This window comes from Cyprinodon tularosa, unplaced genomic scaffold (genome assembly GCF_016077235.1).
Source record: "Cyprinodon tularosa strain WSP-4 unplaced genomic scaffold, ASM1607723v1 ctg1176, whole genome shotgun sequence".
Lineage (NCBI taxonomy): Eukaryota > Metazoa > Chordata > Actinopteri > Cyprinodontiformes > Cyprinodontidae > Cyprinodon > Cyprinodon tularosa.
This window is the reverse complement of record NW_024037977.1, coordinates 134,746-140,745: the sequence shown is the minus strand read 5'-3', so window position 1 is coordinate 140,745 and position 6,000 is coordinate 134,746. Positions and strand designations below refer to the sequence as shown.

The window sequence follows — 6,000 nt, the reverse complement described above, 5'->3', positions numbered from 1 at the left end:
TGCCTTCATGATCAGAACCGATACCTGCCCCCAACAACGCCTTCATGATCAGAACCGATACCTGCCCCCAACACCGCCTTCATGATCAGAACCGATCCCTGCCCCTAATGCTGCCTTCATGATCAGAACCGATACCTGCCCCCAACGCCGCCTTCATGATCAGAACCGATACCCGCCCCCAACGCCGCCTTCATGATCAGAACCGATACCCGCCCCTAATGCTGCCTTCATGATCAGAACCGATACCCGCCCCTAATGCTGCCTTCATGATCAGAACCGATACCTGCCCCCAACACCGCCTTCATGATCAGAACCGATACCAGCCCCCAACACCGCCTTCATGATCAGAACCGATACCTGCCCCCAACACCGCCTTCATGATCAGAACCGATACCCGCCCCTAATGCTGCCTTCATGATCAGAACCGATACCCGCCCCTAATGCTGCCTTCATGATCAGAACCGATACCCGCCCCCAACGCCGCCTTCATGATCAGAACCGATACCTGCCCCCAACACCGCCTTCATGATCAGAACCGATACCTGCCCCCAACACTGCCTTCATGATCAGAACCGATACCTGCCCCCAACGCCGCCTTCATGATCAGAACCGATACCCGCCCCCAACGCCGCCTTCATGATCAGAACCGATACCCGCCCCCAACGCCGCCTTCATGATCAGAACCGATACCTGCCCCCAACACCGCCTTCATGATCAGAACCGATACCTGCCCCCAACACCGCCTTCATGATCAGAACCGATACCTGCCCCCAACACCGCCTTCATGATCAGAACCGATACCCGCCCCCAACGCCGCCTTCATGATCAGAACCGATACCTGCCCCTAATGCTGCCTTCATGCTTAATAACCAGCAGGGAGAAAGGATGTTTCAGGTTGAATCACATCCAGCAGCAAACAGGAGAACTGCAGAGAGGGAGGAGAGACAATGGAGGGAGGGAGGGAGGGAGGGAGGGAGGGAGGGAGGGAGGGAGGGAGGGAGGGAGGGAGGGAGGGAGGGAGGGAGGGAGGGAGGGAGGGAGGGAGGGAGGGAGGGAGGGAGGGGGCAGCAGGATGGAGAGGAGGAGGCTGTGGTTGTCGAGGCTGTTACCACGGGGATCATTGCTATGACCGCCGCCACGACAACCACTAACAGGACCTGAGAGGAGGAGGAGCACAGGTTGTCAGTTTGGTGCCAGAGGCCCACGAGCAAGGCAGCCATGAGGAGCAGTTAACAGCCGGAGACAATGAGGAGAAAAGCAGAAGCTGTGAGAGATTTGAGTCTGAAACGTCAGCTGAGAGGAAGAGAGAGAACGAAAAGAGGAAGAAAAAAGGAGAAGTGATCGAGTCTGAGGAGGACGATTCTGCAGTTTTCCTGCTAGATTCAGATCTTCATGTTCCAGAGCGGGTAAGTCTGCTGGGTTCCTCCTGCTCCAGAGAGGGTCAGTCTGATGGGTTCCCCCTGCTCCAGAGAGGGTCAGTCTGTTGGGTTCCTCCTGGGCGCTGAAACTGCTTCTAGTTTGATGAGATGAGGAGTTAGATGATGATAATCCAGGAGGAGCTCTGCTGATTTTATCGCCTCCTCTCACTGAAATCCTCTGCTTTACTTTCTTTATTGTTCTGTAGAGATTTGCTCTCAGAAGCATCCAGTAGAAGAAAGCCAGGAAATCCCCTGAAGTTCCAGTTAGGCTCCAACTAGCAGATCTTTATTGGTTAGAAGTCAGACTTTCTGAAATGAGTCCTTTTCTGTGGCTCTGAATGCTTCCTGTCTGAGCTGACGCCATTAGTTGATTAAAACTGGAAGGTAAACTGGTAAAGTTTACCCGGTAAAGATGATTGGAGTAAAAAGAAACCATGTTATGAGGACAAAGTTTAATGGATACAGTTTTATGGCTGAGAGAGGACCTTCGGGTATTTTCAGCCTAGTTTGAACTGGTGGAGCCGTTTCTGTGAGGTTCTGACTGGCCGCCGCTGCCGCCGCCGCCGCCGCCACAGCACAGCTGAAGCCAAAAAGACTTTATAGATATGCCACATAAAGCCCCTGATTGGGTCATCCCTCTCCCTGTCTGCTTGCTCATCCTCTCCCTGTGGTTATATTCAATAACGGCTTGCCGTATCGAGTTCATTTCTCTGTTTATTATCGTTTTCTTGGGTTTTTATTCTTTTTTTCGTCTTTATTCCAGTGTTCGGTTCTCCTGAAGTAAAACCTTCTTTTTCTACTTAAAGCAAATATTTCCTAACCTTATTTCTGCTCCTCCAGGTTTATTATCCTCAGCGTTGAAGCTCTCGTGTTAGACTTCCTGTTCTCTGCTTCCCGTCTTCTTCTCATTGTTTTGCCCATTAAGTTCATCTCATGTTCTAGCCTTCGCTGTGCTCCTGCTGTTTCCATGTCGTCTCTGTGGGATGTCTCCGGTTCGTGGTAGCACATTCGGCTCAGATCCTTAGACCTCCTTCTTCAGGGACCTTAAAGGTGGTGCCATACCAGATATTGGTTATTAGCTATCAAGTCCAGGTTCTCCTCGGAGGAGGACCTGCTTTAAACACGTCCTTAGGACCCTTCATCACTGGGTGCTGCAGGAGGAGGCCCATCTCAGCTGCTTGTGTCCATGAACTCCATCCGATACTCATGACCAGAACTGAAGACTGTTCTTCACCGTGACTGGGCGGCGCTGCAGACACATTCCTGTCCTCCTCCATACTGTTTCTAGTGACAGAAGGATCCACAGCTGCTACAGGATGAGGATGTTGGTGGTTCTGCTGCAGGGATGAGACCTTCCCTGAGAGACGGATCTAAACGCTTCATGTTTGTCCTGAATTAGAAGAAGCACTGAGAAGAGTTTCCTGTTTCCATCTCAACAAGTCTCTGAGTGAACAGACTCACAGACAAGCTTCAACTGAAGGAGGATAAATCTTTCAGAAGGCTTCATTGGAGCTTTAGGTTTAATTAAAAGCTGCCAGTCGACATGAATGACCTCCTCATGGTTCAGCCTGACATCATCACCTCTGACCCGAACTCTTTGGTTCTCCTCTAAAAACATATTTGCATGTTTTGACAAAAAATATCAATTTTCTTTATCATCATCATCATCATCATCATCATCATCATCATCAGTCTTCCATCTGCAGCTTGTTCACTTCTTCCTCAGTCTTTAAATTCTAACAAAAATTTAAACCTGAGAGGAATTTAAGCTTAAATAAACCAACTTTTAAGCATCACCCTGAACGCCTCACAGTGCTGTTCAACCTTGGCATGTCTTTTGATTTTTTTTAAATCAATCAAGATTTAGTTGGTTGATAAAATCTTGGTTTATTTAGCATTTAGTTCCTTTCAGAGCAAAACCCCATATTTTCTGCAATGTAATGGTGGGCCACTAGGGGTGCTATTACCCGTGAATCACTGCTTTAGAAGACCAACTGGGCGTCTGTAGTTTAGAAACCTTCCCAGGTGGACGTCATCTTTGGCTAACTAGCGGTTAGTGAGAGGTTAATCATCCCGCTGGCAGACACCCTGCTGGTACCTGGTGGAAACCCAGACCAGTAACTGGAACTTAAATCTCTGAACTTCATTTAAAATGTCCTCCAGAACTGGGTGCAGCAGGCAGCCTTCTTCACTAAACATCTAACACCCACCCAGAGTGTCAGAGCTGGGACCACTTGGACCCCTGGTGAGGATGAGCCACTGTAGACGAGGCCGCCTGTGGAGCTGGTTGACAGTTGCCTTTTGTATCTATGCTTCTTTTTCTATGTCTGCTTCTGTCTCCTTGAACCCCAGTGGGCCTCAGCAGATGGCCGCTCACACTGAGCCTGGTTCTGCTGGAGGTTTCTTCCTGTTCAAAGGGAGTTTTTCCTCTCCACTGTCGCTACAAGCATGCTTAGTGTGAGGGATTGCTGAAGAGTCAATGAGTCGATGCAATCAGCTGGTTTTACTTAGATAGGAAACAGGAATTGTTTCTTTTTTTAGGTTGTGATAAAGTCTGTTGATGGGATGGGGGGGCCCCGTCCTGCAGAGCTGATGGGCGGAGCCATGTAAACTACCCCCCCCCCCCCCCCCCCCACCCACTGTTCAAGGAAGAGACCCTGTAGCTCGGCGCTGATGTGTTTACACACCGGTTACCATGGAAACCACCACAGTGACCTTTCAACTCTCTTTCCCTTCATCTGATGAATATGAATGAAGGAGTGTTTGGGCCACATTAGGCTCCGCCTTTATTGACACTCTGAGTCCATTTGGCAGCCGGCCACTTAGACCCGCCCCCCCCCCCCCCCCCCGCTCAGAGGTTTGGGACCGTTGCAGATCACCGGAGCGTGAACATGCTTCTATTCCAGACTAGATGAGGCCAGATGGACCCAGACGGTCTGAAGGTGGAGGAAGTTCTGGCTCCAAACCCAGGATCCAGCAGTCCAAAGTAGAGATGTTCTCCTACCTCCGGATGGGAGGTTCTCCATTGGTTCATTCTATACTGATCCACATCTCACAGCTTTGGAGAAAAACAATCAATTTTAGGGCTAAAATGATGGATGAATGTTTTCCGGGTGAATGTGGATCAAAGATGTGGGCTGACTGGGACTGGGGGCCGGTTCTGATGGGGTCAGAACTGCTGCGGTCCATCCATCTGGGTCCGGTCCCACTCCTCATACAGTTATTCACGTCAAATGGAAACTTTCTACGCTGTTCCTCTTGTTGCATGTAATCTTATATGATTTGCTCCTGATTGTTTCATTTTCTCCACATGTAGATGTCAGCTTGAGCAGCATTTCTACCAAAAAGAGAGCGAGAGCTCAGGATGCGTTTAGGGTCTGATCGTATAATAAGTCTAAGGAAATCTGAATTATTTCATTTGTTCTTTGAGTTGATGGATTAAAACAGGCTGCAGCTCCTTCTAACCTTTGAACCCTGCTCCGTCCTCATCAGTCAGACCCACTGTTGTCACTCAGGGTGGGTGGGTGGGTCTTCAGGTTCTGATCCGGCAGCAGACCTGCTTTATGATCCTCTCACTGCTGTAGTTTTCTCTGAACTCCTGCAGCTTTTTATGCCATTTTTACCAACTTTCCATGAATATGCTTGGAAGCGGCGCTCAGTTGGAAGCGGCGCTCAGTTGGAAGCGGCGCTCAGTGAGCAGACGACCGGATCAGAACCAGAAGCGTCTGATTCATCACTGATAAACTCTCTGAAGGTCTGAGATCAGCAGCACAGCTTTAAATGTTCTGGTTGGGTTCCTCATCATGGGTCCCTCTCTAGAGGAGGTCATCTGAATCCGGCTGCTTTTCCTGGAAACGGGTCGACCTCCCATCAGTCGGACTAATCCTGCCGGCTGGCTGTTTTTAGGTCAGTTTCATAATGATGGGATGATATAACCTGGATGTGGCAGATTAGGGGGCGGTACAAGGCCAGTCAGTGCTGGATGGGTGGGACTTCTGCAGAATGTCAGCAGCTGCTGGTGGCTGGATGAAGATGGAAGGTCCATGACTCTGGTTCTAACGCTGCTCTAAAAGCTGCTCTTGTTTCTAGCGCCCTCTGAAGTCCACTTCCTGACCTGCACTCTATAAAGAAATGAGCAGGTTGTTCCTCCGGCTGCTCTGGGTGATGGAGTTTTAATTGATGTTGCTATGGTGATATGATGTTGTGATACTTTAAGATGTTTTTGGTAAATATCTTATTTATTCAGATATAATTCGTACTTTCATATATTGTCTATGAAAACGCGCCGTACTAGCTGTGTGTTAGAACAATAAATGAAAGAGTGATTCGAGCTCTATTCATGGTCAGACAGTTTATTCTGCACATGGAATAAATTCACCACAACTTCTGTTTTGTCTGCATTCAGAAGCAGAAAGTTAAGAGTCGTCCAGAAAAGTTAAAATATTTTAAAAATTAATCCTCTGGACTTTGTTTCCAAGTTTGAAGACGTTTCTCTTCCATCCAGGAAGATTTTTCAGTTCAAAATGTCAGAAAAAAACAACAACAACAAAAAAATAGTAGTCTTCACTACAAATAGAAAATA

The 6,000-nt window shown here is 48.5% G+C and overlaps 1 protein-coding gene across 3 annotated transcripts in view; it reads left to right on the top strand.

Moving 5' to 3' along the window:
* The first annotated feature begins 1,058 nt into the window (after window positions 1-1,058).
* LOC119799213 (extracellular sulfatase Sulf-2-like) overlaps window positions 1,059-6,000 on the top strand; it is a 62,539-nt gene continuing 57,597 nt past the window's right edge. For all 3 annotated transcript variants that reach the window (XM_038309037.1, XM_038309029.1, XM_038309028.1), the window contains exon 1: window positions 1,059-1,406. The gene's annotated coding sequence lies outside the window, so the exon portion shown is untranslated. The remainder of the gene's footprint in view (window positions 1,407-6,000) is intronic.